Here is a 6,000-nt window from a genome sequence, read left to right on the forward strand (position 1 = left end):
CATTCTTCGCAGCGGGATACATGGGGGCCTGGCTGGAAGCAGCGGTTCTTGGCCGCTGGGGCTGCAAGAAGTGGCAGCAGATGGAGGGTCAGGGCGAAGGCCAGGAGGTGGACCCCAGCCTGGAGGGGCCACCACATGCCCCTTAGGGAAGGAAAACTAACGTCCCTCCCACCTTCTGAGTTCCCAGAGGAAACCCTTTTAATGAGAGATGGACGAGCACAATTGTTGACACGGAGACCTCATACTTACATGGATGACGCCCAGGGCACATGAGTAACTCCTGAGGTGGCGCAGCATTCCGGCCTAGATGCTACCCTGGGGTAAAGGGGGGGGTGCAGGCCTCCTTGCAGGGGGGGACATGATGTGCAGGAAAGGGACCGGGGCCTAGAAGCCTGGTGGTGGAATGACAGCCCATCACAAGTCTGCCCAGGGTCAATGGCATCCCGTCCCTTATCCTGTGGCCCAGCAAGTCCTCCTGGGACACAGTCTGTGACACCTGCGGTCCTTTGGAGGATCCATCCTCAGGCAGACAAAGGATGTCCAGAGAAACCTCCCCCTGCACCTGTGTTCCTCCAAGGTGGATGGGTGGGTGGGTAGATGGATGAACGGATAGAAGGATGGGTGGAAGGATGGATGGCGGGTGGATGGATGGATGGGTGGCTGGTGGATGGATGGAAGGATGGATGGATCGATGGATGGGTGGTGGATGGATGGATGGTTAGATGGATGGATGGATGGATGGGTGGCTGGTGGATGGATGGATGGATGGATGGCTGGTGGATGGATGGATGGTTAGATGGATGGATGGATGGATGGATGGATGGATGGATGGATGGCTGGTGGATGGATGGTAGGCAGAAGGATGGATGGTGGGCGGATAGATGGATGGGATGGAAGGTTGGGAGGGTAGATGGGTGGATGGATGGATGGAAGGATGGGTAGAAGTGTGGGTGGGTGGGGTGGGGATGGACACACAGATGGTCACTGTCAAATGCTATATGGAAATCCCATAAGAAGGGGCCTGGCTTTGGCTCATGGAGGTCACTGATGCACTCAGAGCCGTGTCAGGAAGCAGAGGGCAGTTGTTTGGAGAAGGACTAGTGCTAGAGAGTGGAGACAGCAAGTGTAGACTGCTTTCGGAAGCACCTTGGCTATGGAGGGCAGAACAGACAGGTGTTCAGGAGGGACATGGGTTAAGAAAAGATCTGGGCTCTGCTGTAAGATGGAAGAGCCTTGAGAGTGTTGATGTGCCCATGGAGACCAGTAGGAGGGGAGAGCTGAGGACCAGGGAGCAAGGGGAGGGCCCTGGTCGGGGGCGGGTATGAACAGGGTTGTGGACAGACATGGAGCACAGCGAGGCCAGGGCAGGAAGGCAGGATGCAGCTCAGGAGCCTCTCCAAGACACCCAGGGCTGAGCCGAGAGCCGAGAGCCGGGAGCGCGCCCGAACTCGGGAGAAACAGGGTGAAGCGCAGTCTTTGTGGACCCGGCTGCTTCCCTGTGTCACTAAAAAGCAGTTGAGCCGTTTCGCGTGGACGCCTCTCATCCTTCCCCTCCCGGCCCACGGCGGATATTCTCCTGGCCCCGCTGGCTCCTCGTTCTGTGCGTTTTGGGGAACTTTCCTCATCGGTCCCTTCAAACAACAGAGTGTGTGCATGTGTGCGATTTCGTCTTGTTTAAAGTTTCAGGTGGGAAAATTAAGCCGTGTAGATTCGTCATGGAAAGAAATGTTCATGTCTCCTAATAATCTGGATATGGAGGGAATAGGCATTTCAGCGAACACGGATGAATTCTCTCTCCCACAAGCTCCCTCCTCATTAATTGCACTTCATTTTCATGAAAAAAATTTTCCTTCAAGTGTTCCACATGAAGTGAATCTTCTGGGGGGAAAAGTGAGCTAAAATTGCTTCAACTGCTTTTGACTGACGGGATGTTGGAACACACACAAACACACATTTTCTGTAAAAGAGAGGGAGGAAAGAAAACAGGCTGACCTATTTTCACACCCGTGCAGCTCGCCATCAGCAGAGCTGTAAACTCCAAACTTGGCAAGGCTGGGCTGACATCTTTGAAGAGGCAAACCCAGTTGGCTCAAAGGGACGTGGCCGCAGATATCACAAAAGTTTAAAACCCTGCATCTGAGCCTGGGGAGGAAACACTTCCTACCCAGAATTTAAGCAAACTTCATTGTAGGATCCCCACTAAAAAGCTTCAGGGATGTTACCAGCTGCCATTTCTTTTCATTAAAAACAAGCCTCAAAGAGGAAGAAAAAGCAGAGAGAAGGCTCCTGAGCTGCCTTCAAAGACCTGAGCTCCTGCAGACACCTTAGCTTACTCCGGAAACAATTGCGAGAGTTTTTCTGGATGGATGTGGGTATTTCAGACCTGCATTTGAAGGCAGGAACAGTAAAACCCCAGGCACCGGGAGGCTGGATCTCAAAGAGGCCAGCAGATCTGACTCCTGGAACTTGAGACCCTGTTGTGTCCCCGGACAGACTGTGATGACAACAAGCCAACAAGAAAAGCCAGGCTGGTCTGGGCTAGGTTGTGGGGTCCGGGATGAGACACCCCCAGAGGGGACGGGCCCAGAGGTACTGGGCACCTGGGGTTTGGAAGCAAGACACCAGTTCAGAGTGCAGCTCTGGGAATTACCTGATGCTCCTGCGGGGCTGGTGTGAGGCCAGGCACAGAGCTAGTGTCCGGTCAGTGGGAGCTGCACGCAGCGGTGATTGGGAGTGGGGCCCCGAGCCACACACCTGCTTCTGCAGTTCACTGCTTGCTCCTCGGGCAGCCCCGGCGTCCCAGAGCCTTGGCCTCCCCGTCTGTAGGGTGGGCACGGCCACGGTGGCGAGATTGGCCGGGTCTGAAGTAGAGAGATTGCTCTCTCCGGGTGTTAGGGACCAGCTGATGAACACACGGTGTGCAGGATGTACTAGATGTTAGCTTATCTTAGGAGCGTCGTGTGCACACGGGAACGCGTGTGCGGAACACACAGGAGCAGGTATGCATTGCCGACGGCGTCACCAGGCCCAGAGGAGAACCAGTTCTCCCTCCCATCAGGCCCGCGGCCAGGCCCCACCTCCTGGTCCCCACATGGGCACCACGAGGCACGGGGCCTCGGAGGCCAGAGCCCTCAGCAGCACCAGCTCCCCACACGGTGAGGCCACACACATCATCATGGTGCCCTGGCGGCGAGGGGCCCCCTGACTTGATTTCCTCAGAGACCGTCCCCCAGCCCCTCCCGGCCTCTGCAACTTCCCCTGGCTGCAGGCCCCCTCATGCGTCCCTCAGCCCACGGGCGGCCCCACTCCAGCCGCAGACCCTCCCCACCCCGAGTCTGCAGGGCTTGGCTTGCAGCCCAAGGCAGCAGGTCTGGGAGACACTGTCCTCTGACTGCTAAGATCCATCTCCAACATGCCGTCCCTGAAACCGTTAGCCTCTCTTTCAAACAGAATTTATTAAGTGGGAAGAGATTCTCAGACACTAGCAGGCAAATTCCATTTTTTCACGCCTGGTGAAGAAAACAGCCGCCTGGTTTAGATCTGCATCCAGCGCCAGGTGCCTCGGCCAGAATTCTCCTTCCCCCAGAGTGAGAGCCCAGGGCGCAGTGGCCACAGCCTCGTGGACACGGGGCTCTTCTAGAGACTTCCAAACCCTCCAGTTTTGGGAGGGGAATCTGCCAGGGACCGTGGTTGAGGGGCTGTGAAATCAAGGGAGTGCCAGGTGTGGTCACACATCCTGCCTGAATCCTGCACACTCTGGGTGCCCTGTGTGGAAGGGCTTCGAGTGCCTGCTGTGTGCGGCACACTCAGCGCCCCGGGACGGGGCAGAGGAGAAAGGAACCAGGTCCTGGCCGTGGGCCACGACCGCGGGTGGGGATGGAGACGGTGCCGACGCTCAGGCAGCACCCCGGGGTGTGTGGGACGAGGGCCAGGCGCTGGTCCCAGGAGAGGCAAGTAGGATCTGCGTTTGCTGGGGCCTCCGGGGCCCCCAGCAGCGCCTGGTCTTGCCCTTGAGCCAAACTGGGCATCCTCATGTCACTTGCCCAACACAAATCTAACTCCAACGAGGGGATAAACCAGGGAATCCTTGCTGAAGGGTTCCCAAGGAGATGGAGGAGACGTGTCCTCACCCCAAAAAGAGAACTTTCCCCCAAGCCCATGCCAGGGTCTCCATTCCCTCAGCAGTGGCTTGTCCTCCCCCCACAGCCCCCAGACCTGCACGCTGCTCCGCAAGCTTCCAAGCATCTTCTGCCCTGGAATGCCTCTTCCCTTGGGCCCTCGGATTCCAGATCCCAGAAGGAAACACGCAGGGGCCACCGGAGCAGAGCCAGGCATTGCCGTAGGCCGGATCGTGTCCCCCGCAAAATCTACACGTTCCTCAGAGTGTGACTTTGACAGGTGCCCTTAGAAAAGGGGACGTCTGCGGACAAGCACACATACAGGTGTGCCGCGGGAAGAGTCGCAGGCAGCTCGGGAGACAGGCCTGGAGCTCCTTGTCCCTCTGAGACTGAGAAGGAGCCGCCCCGAAACACCGGCGGGTGCGGGGCCTCAGCCCTCCCTGCCACCGCGCAGAGGGTACAGCTGCTCAGTAAGGGGAAGCCACCAAAGTGAGTGCCTGGAGACAGACCTGGTAGTGGGAGGCCAGACACCACGAAGGGCGTGGCTGGGCCCGGGAAGGTCGGGGTGAATCCCACCGTGAGCTAGCGCCCTCTCCCGTCCACCGGGACAGCAGGCGGCCTCTCTCCTGGACCAGGTGCCGGCCATGTCTCCAGCCCCGGCGCCCACCTCCCGCTGCAGTCCCCGTCCCCACACGTGTGCCGGCCTCACCATCTGGCTCCCTGGGCCCCGTGGGTGCCCAGTCTCGGCTCTGCAGACGGGCGGGGTCCCCACACGCTGGAGGGCGGCGGGAGACAGCCTGTCTGAGCCGCAGGCTCCTCACCTACGACAAGACAGGCAGCCTACACCAGGGTCTCTGCGGGTTCCAACACTCGGGGGATCTTCCAGTGATTGTCACCTCCTAACGGCACAGCTGTTTGGACAAAAACAGGGCAGGCAGGTGGGAGGGAATGGGGTCTTCTGGCCGCTCCGGGGCCCGGCCAGGCCCAGACCCCAGGGCCAGCACATCCCCAGAGCTTCCCAAGGAGCCGTGGCCTCTCCTCTGGGGTCAGGGCCGGGCGTGACCCCCATGGACCCCAGAGAAGCCCCAGGTGGCCTCTGGCGGCCTCTCCCCTCGGCGCCCCCAGGTGGCGCTGCAGGACCTCCGCCCCCCTAACCAGGAGGCCGGTGCTTCAGTCCAAGACCTGGCCTTCTGCTCTGCTCCGGAGCCTTCCAGAGCTTTCCACAGGAGCCGGCCCCAGGGCATCTCGCGGGTCACTGATGTCAGAGGACACAGTCCCCAGAGCCTGGACTTCCCCCCTGGCGCCAGGCAGTCCTGTCCTTGGGATGCCGCCGCTCCCGCCTCCAGAAACCAAAGGAATGCACGCCCCTCCCTCGGCACACACACACCGCGGGGGCGGGCACGCGCGCGCGCGCACAGACACACACACGGCGGGGGCGGGCGCGCGCGCGCACGCACAAACACACACACCCCGTGGGCATGCACGGATGTGCGCGCGCATCCACTCAGCATCGTTGACGTGTGACCCCAGACTGGCCCTGTGGGAAATCCACACTAGCTCGGGCTGGGCTGGGTGACGGTCTGTGCAGGGGAGACCCCAGGCCCCAGGGGAAGCTGGACGGCCCTGCCGTAGCCCCGCCTGCCGCTGTGGACAGCAAGGCTGCAGGCAAAGACTTGGGAATATTCTAGTAACCCTGGCAGACCCCATTTCCTCAGACCGCTGCCATTTTTGTCAGTTCTAGGCTACAGAAAGTAAAGCACCACTTGGGAGAGACTGGAAAGGGAAGATCGGCGCTGACTGACCCCAGATCACACCTCTGACGTGTGAGGAGGGACCCTGCCCGGTCCTCACTCTGGGGTCGGAGGGAAGGCGGCTTTTCTTG

Source organism: Zalophus californianus, chromosome 10 (genome assembly GCF_009762305.2).
Source record: "Zalophus californianus isolate mZalCal1 chromosome 10, mZalCal1.pri.v2, whole genome shotgun sequence".
NCBI classification, from domain to species: domain Eukaryota; kingdom Metazoa; phylum Chordata; class Mammalia; order Carnivora; family Otariidae; genus Zalophus; species Zalophus californianus.